The 6,155-nt window shown below is 36.4% G+C and overlaps 1 protein-coding gene across 2 annotated transcripts in view; it reads left to right on the top strand.

Annotated features, from left to right (window-relative positions):
* PROS1 (protein S (alpha)) overlaps positions 1 to 6,155 on the top strand; it is a 103,738-nt gene that overhangs the window by 14,983 nt on the left and 82,600 nt on the right. The window contains exon 1 of one of the 2 annotated variants that reach the window (XM_011977266.1): positions 2,138 to 2,380. The exons of the other annotated variant lie outside the window; for it this stretch is intronic. The gene's annotated coding sequence lies outside the window, so the exon portion shown is untranslated. Of the gene's footprint in view, positions 1 to 2,137; positions 2,381 to 6,155 lie in introns of those variants that run through there. 2 annotated transcript variants of the gene reach the window in all.

Here is a 6,155-nt window from a genome sequence, read left to right as displayed (position 1 = left end):
TGGGTCGGTCATGGTTGAGATCTCATTTGAAGCTTGAAGTCCACTTCCAGACTCCCTGATTGTTGGGAGAATTCACTTCCTTGCAAATATAGGATTGAGGCCCTCAGCTCCTGAGGCCTCTCTCTCGCCATTGCCATCATGTGGCCCTCACCATAACATGGCAATTTGCTTCTATAAAATCAATTTTAAAAGCATCAGCTGCTGCTTTTTGTCTCCTATGTCTGTTTCTGAAATCTGAATTTGGCATACAAAGCTCAAAATCTAGGGGATTCCAGCCTTATCTCTTCCTACAAGTGAGCTTTCCCTGCTTCTTCTCTCAAAATGGACCATTCTCTGTCCCCTCTCCCCTATGGCCTTTTCACATGCTGGTCCTTCTGTTTGAAAGACAATTCCTCTTTATCATCCTCCCAATCATCCCAGGTGATCTATCCAAAGACTACTCAAGTTTTAACATACTTTATGATTTTGTTTCCCTTTTTCAGGATCATGAATTAAACTATGATAAAGCTTTGTAGAATCTTAATTTTTCCATTTATAGTAAAGGGTAATTTAGAAAAGTGTTGGTTTTTTTTTTTTTCTCAATAACTAGTCTCTAAAACTTTAAAAACCATCTTTGCTTTTTTTTTTTACTCTTTTGTTTTATTGGTTATTTTATTCAAGGAATAAACCTGAACAACTCTATTTTATCTATGTGTTTTTGCTTTGATTATAACCCTCTGATTTTTACTATTAACAAAGAAACAAATTAGCACATTATTGAATAACGTCTGTTACAGGTATTAGTTTAAATGTTTCATGCCCTTATATTGGTTAAGATAAGATAGTCTATGAAGTGATAGCACATTCATCCTCAAATCTCCAAATTGATTTTCAAATTTCTAAATCTTGATGACTTGGCAAAATAAGAGTTTATTTCTTAATCATATAAAGTTCAGTGTGGTTTGCATAAACCTCTTCCATCTGGAATACATGGCATCCAGTGTTCCTGAAATAAAAAAAGGAGCAATGGAGGTGGTGTACTTGTTTTTAACTGCCTTAGCTTAAAAGTGACACACGCACTTGTACTTCTAGTTCAAATAGTTACAACTCAATGAAGCACATGGAATATGAAGCTTGAGTTTTGGAAAGTGAAGTCCTAAAAACATGGTCTATAATTCTGCTACTCCAATGTGGTCCATGGAACATCAGCAGCAGCTTTACCCAGGGACTTACTGAAAATGAAATATATCTGGCGCTACCCTAGATGCACTCATCCAGAATATGCATTTTAACAAGACTTTCAGATAATTTCTATGCACATTTAAAGTTTGAGACAGTCTAGTTTTTAAGGAGATTGAGAAGATAGAGAAATGAACAAATTTTTGCAGAATGTCCAGAGGTGGTAATTAGGGCAAGAGAAGAGGAAATGTCAGAGAAGAGAGAAAGAAAGCTGAGCACCATGGCAAGAGAATGCAGCTTGTGGAGAAGTTCTCCAGTGAGAAATTAGTAGATGTGAGGTGGAAAAAGACTTTTAGGAATGGGCATTTCTTTTTTCTTTCTTTCATTATTTTAAAATTCCTTTTTTTGGATTGTTGTTATTTTGAGAAAGAGTCTTGCTCTGTCCCCTAGGCTGGAGTGCAGTGGCATGATCACAGCTCATTGCAGCCTCAACCTTCTGGGCTCAAGCAATCCTCCTGCCTCAGCTCCTGAATAGTTGTGACATGAGCCACCATGCCCGGCTAATTTTGGTCATGTTGCCTAGGCTGGTCTCGAACTCCTGAGCTCAACAGATCCTTCTACCTCAGCCTCCCAAAGTGCTGAGATTATAGATGTGAGACACTGCACCCAGCTAGAAGTGGCATTTCTAAGTTTCAACTTTAAATGACAAAAGTTGCTTAAATATAAACAACTGAACCCCTAATTCCTCTGCCTCCAATGTTTTTTCAAAAAGTGTCGATTTCCACATCTAAATTGATTAAGTACTCTATTAGTCTGTTTTCATGCTGCTGATAAAGACATACCCAAGACTGCGCAATTTACAAAAGAAAGAGGTATAATTGGACTTACAGTTCCACATGGCTGGGGAAGCCTCACAATCACAGTGGAAAGCAAGGAGGAGCAAGTCCCGTCTTATATGAACGGCAGCAGGCAAAGAGAGAATGAGGAAGACGCAAAAGCAGAAACCCCTGAGAAAACCATCAGATTTCATGAGACTTATTGACCACCACGAGAACAGTATGGGAGAAACTGCCCTCGTGATTCAATTTTCTTCCACCAATTGCCTCCCACGACATGTGGCAATTATAGGAGTTCAATTAAAGATGAGATTTGGGTGGGGATGCAGAGTCAAACCATATCAAGTACAAAGAAAAGAGGCTCATAAGATGCAAGTGAGGAAGAGGTTAGTGAAAGCTAATCTATAAAACCAACAGTGACTATCCACAAGAATGAAGGAATGCAGAAGTCTTGACAGATGTTAGAATGTTATCAAATGTTGGATTGGGTTTCATATCATTATTCGGTGAATCAAAAAGGGCAGGATAATGTTTGACATTAGCAAGACCTAAATTATCTTTACATTGTTAAGCTTTGATTGAGATTAACATTGCATTAATTTAAAAGAAAACAACCTTTGTGATGAAAAAGAAGTCTTGACCTTTGTTCTATTAGATGATACAAATTCTTTTTACCTAAATATTCCTGTTTTATTAGGTTTTATTTTACATATATCTTACAAAAACATTTAAGTAAAAATAATAATAATATAGGGGAGTTGGGTGATAATTCAATATTTTTATTTTATTTTATTGTTATGATTTTTTGAGATGGAGTGTCACTCTGTCACCCAGGCTGGAGTACAGTGGCACGATCTTGGCTCACTGCAACCTCCGCTTCCCGGGTTCAAGTGATTCTCCTGCCTCAGCCTCCTCAGTAGCTGGGACTACAGGGCGCACCACTGCACCCAGCTGATTTCTGTATTTTTTTAGAAACGGGGTTTCACCATGTTGTCGGGCTGGTTTCGAACTCCTGACCTCAGGTGATCCACCCACCTCAGCCTCAGGCAGAACTGTGAGTCAATTAAGCCTCTTTTTAACATAAGTTGCCCAGACTCAGGTATTTCTTGATAGCAATGTGAGAACGGGATTTGAGCATCCTTGGATTTTTGTATCTGCTGGGGTTTTGGAACAAATCCCCCAAGGATACTAAAGGACAACCATGTTTATAGGGTACACTGTAGTGTTTTGATATTTTTATACATTGTGAAACGATCTAATTGTGCAAATTAGCATATCCACCACTTCAAATATTTATCATTTCTTTGTGTTGAGAACATATTAAGTCCTCTTTTAGTTGTTTGAAACATACAATCCATTATTAACCTTGGAATTTGGGTCTTTGTGTCTCATTGGATATATTTCCCTGGCTTACACTACTAGCTGTAAGCCAGTGATTCCCTAATATTTTAAAACTATTCAAGAAATCCCTGTTTAATGCAATCTAATTTGAAAACATAGATATGCAATAAAAAATGCACTGTAGTACCACTGACCAGAGACCAATGTAACATTTTGTTCTATATTCTTCGAAGCTTTTGTCCACAGATACACATTCTTAGAAATGAAAATACATGGAATTGTGCTCTATACAATTTTTGTAACTTGATGTTTCATATCATAAAACTATGATGATTGTTTTTATATCAGTAAGTTGAAATCGATATCACCCTTTAAAATAGATACATAATTTTCCTTTATGTGTGCTTATTATATTTATCCAAAACTGTATTTTGGACTTTTAGATTATCTCCAATGTTTTGCTTATATCAATTATATTTTAATGAACACATTCATATGTATTTCTTTACACATACATTCATATATATTTCTTTATACATACATTCATGTATATTTCTTTATATATACACGTTTATTTCTTAATTTTCTAGAAATAGAGTTGTTAGCTGAAGGTCCATATGGTGTGCCTATTTTGAAAGTTTAGGATACATATTGTTACATTTCCTCCTGGGAATCTGCTTTTGAAAGTAGATTTTAAGGGTGTCTTATTCCTCTCATCTTTGCCAAGGTTGGACATTAACTTCATTTTAAATCTTTGTTAATGCAAACATAGTAAAGACTTTTTTAGGGAGGTAGAGGGAGTGGATGGAGTGGATGTATTAGTTTGATGTGAGACTTGCCCAAAATGCTTTAAAAAACTTGGCAAATACTGGAATCTCTGGATCATAAAGTGAGGGTAAGAAGATCATGAAATTCAGTCATAAATGTTAATGTACCCTTGTGTGTATCCACTGTCTTGTGAGGCTTGAAAGAATTCTAATAACATTTGTGTGTATGTGTGTGTGTCTGTGTGTGTAGAGGGGGGGAGGGAGAGAGAGAGAGAGACAGAGAAACAGAGCGAGAAAGAGAGAGAGAGAGAGAAAGAGAAAGAGAGAGACAGGGTATCAGTCTGTTGCCAAGGCTAGAATGCAGTGGCATGATCTTAGCTTACTGCAGCCTCAGCCTCCCAGGCTTAGGCAATCCTCCTACCTCAGCCTCTTGAGTAGCTGGGACTGCAGGCATGGGCCATCATGCCCAGATAAACATTTATGTTTCTTTCAACTTCTTAAATGTCCTTATTAGTCTTTTTTTTCCCTTCTTTTATGAAATGCCTAATTATGTTTTTAGTTTATTTTTTTTCTAGTAGAGCTTTTCATTTCTTATGGATTTGTAAATTTTCTATATATATTAAAAGCATTAAATTTCTTTCATAGAAGTGGCATGTTTTTTCCTACTTTGCATGTTGATTTTTACTAGTACAGATTGTGTTTTTTGATGCAGACATTTTTGCTATTTATGAGCCACATCTGTTTTTGTATTTTTCTTTTCAATTTTGACTTTAGTGTGGTATGAAGGAATGTCTCTCCCACCTCAATAACATATAAATATAGTAAAACCTTGCCAAATGTGATAAGTGGGGTACAAAATCTCAATTTTGTAAAAATAGGTTACATTGATTGAGAGGTCATAAAAATGACAGACATGAACCCCTTTAGCTAACCTAACCGGCCAGGTTTCGGGTCTGGCTGCAATATATGAAGGTCCTTGTGGTGTGGCACTGCCTAGTGTTGTTGTCTGCTTTGCTTAAATGTTGATGAGAATGATTCTTGGTCCTGGCACTGACTGAGACTTTAAGGACAGCAGTGATGTATTCTAGGAATCTCCTGCTTAGTGAGTGCCTCTTTCTCCAGAGCAATTTAGAGACATTGGTCCATGAAAATCCTGGAGCCTGATAAACACATATTCCATGGATCTGTTATTTTGTTACTGTGCCATGCTTGCAGTGTTTTTATTTGTCTGGCACATTTTTTGATATCCGAAAAATGTAACTAACAGCCAGATTCTTGCTACTAGATACTTGCATAAAATCAGGAGCTTGAAAGAAATGAATAAGAGAAATATATAGAACAAATAACCTCAAAGGAAATAGAGGTAATTGAAGTCACACAAGATATCTTTCAAAAACTTGTAACTAATATACTAAATAAAATAAATGTGAGAGAATCTGGCACCCATAAAACAAAAATAGGCTGCCATGGAAAACAAAAATTAGAGAACTAAAATATGATCTTTAGACTTAAAAGTTATTTTCATTTATATTCTGTTTCTAAACATTATTCTTTGTTTATCATTCTAAATGGTCTTTATAAACAGCTTTTAAAATTCTTCAACAACAATTCATGATTTTGAGTGAAATTACATCAGCATTACAGATTAATTTGGGCATTACATCCTGAAAGTACTGGACTTCCCTATTCAGGATCGTGAGACATAAGACTTTTTTATACCTTCCAGTAACATCTTATGTTTTTTTGCTATATCATTCTTGCCCATGACTTACTTATTCCTTTGTATTGAATAATTCTTATTCAATTATATCTCCCCACCACACACGGTGTAGGTTTTCTGATTTTTGGTGGTGTATAGGAAACCTATTGATTTTTTTTTTTTTTTAAATCTCAGTCTAGTCCAGGCGCAGTGGCTCACACCTGTAATTCCAGCACTTTGGGAGGCCAAGGCAGGTGCATCACCTGAGGTCAGGAGTTTGAGACCAGCCTGGCCAACATGGTGAAACCCCGTCTCTACTAAAAATACAAAAAAATTAGCTCGGCGTGGTGGCAG

Source organism: Mandrillus leucophaeus, unplaced genomic scaffold, assembly GCF_000951045.1.
Source record: "Mandrillus leucophaeus isolate KB7577 unplaced genomic scaffold, Mleu.le_1.0 Scaffold176, whole genome shotgun sequence".
Taxonomy (NCBI): Eukaryota; Metazoa; Chordata; class Mammalia; order Primates; family Cercopithecidae; genus Mandrillus; species Mandrillus leucophaeus.
The sequence above is the reverse complement of the archived record's forward strand: the minus strand, read 5'-3'. Positions and strand labels throughout refer to the sequence as shown.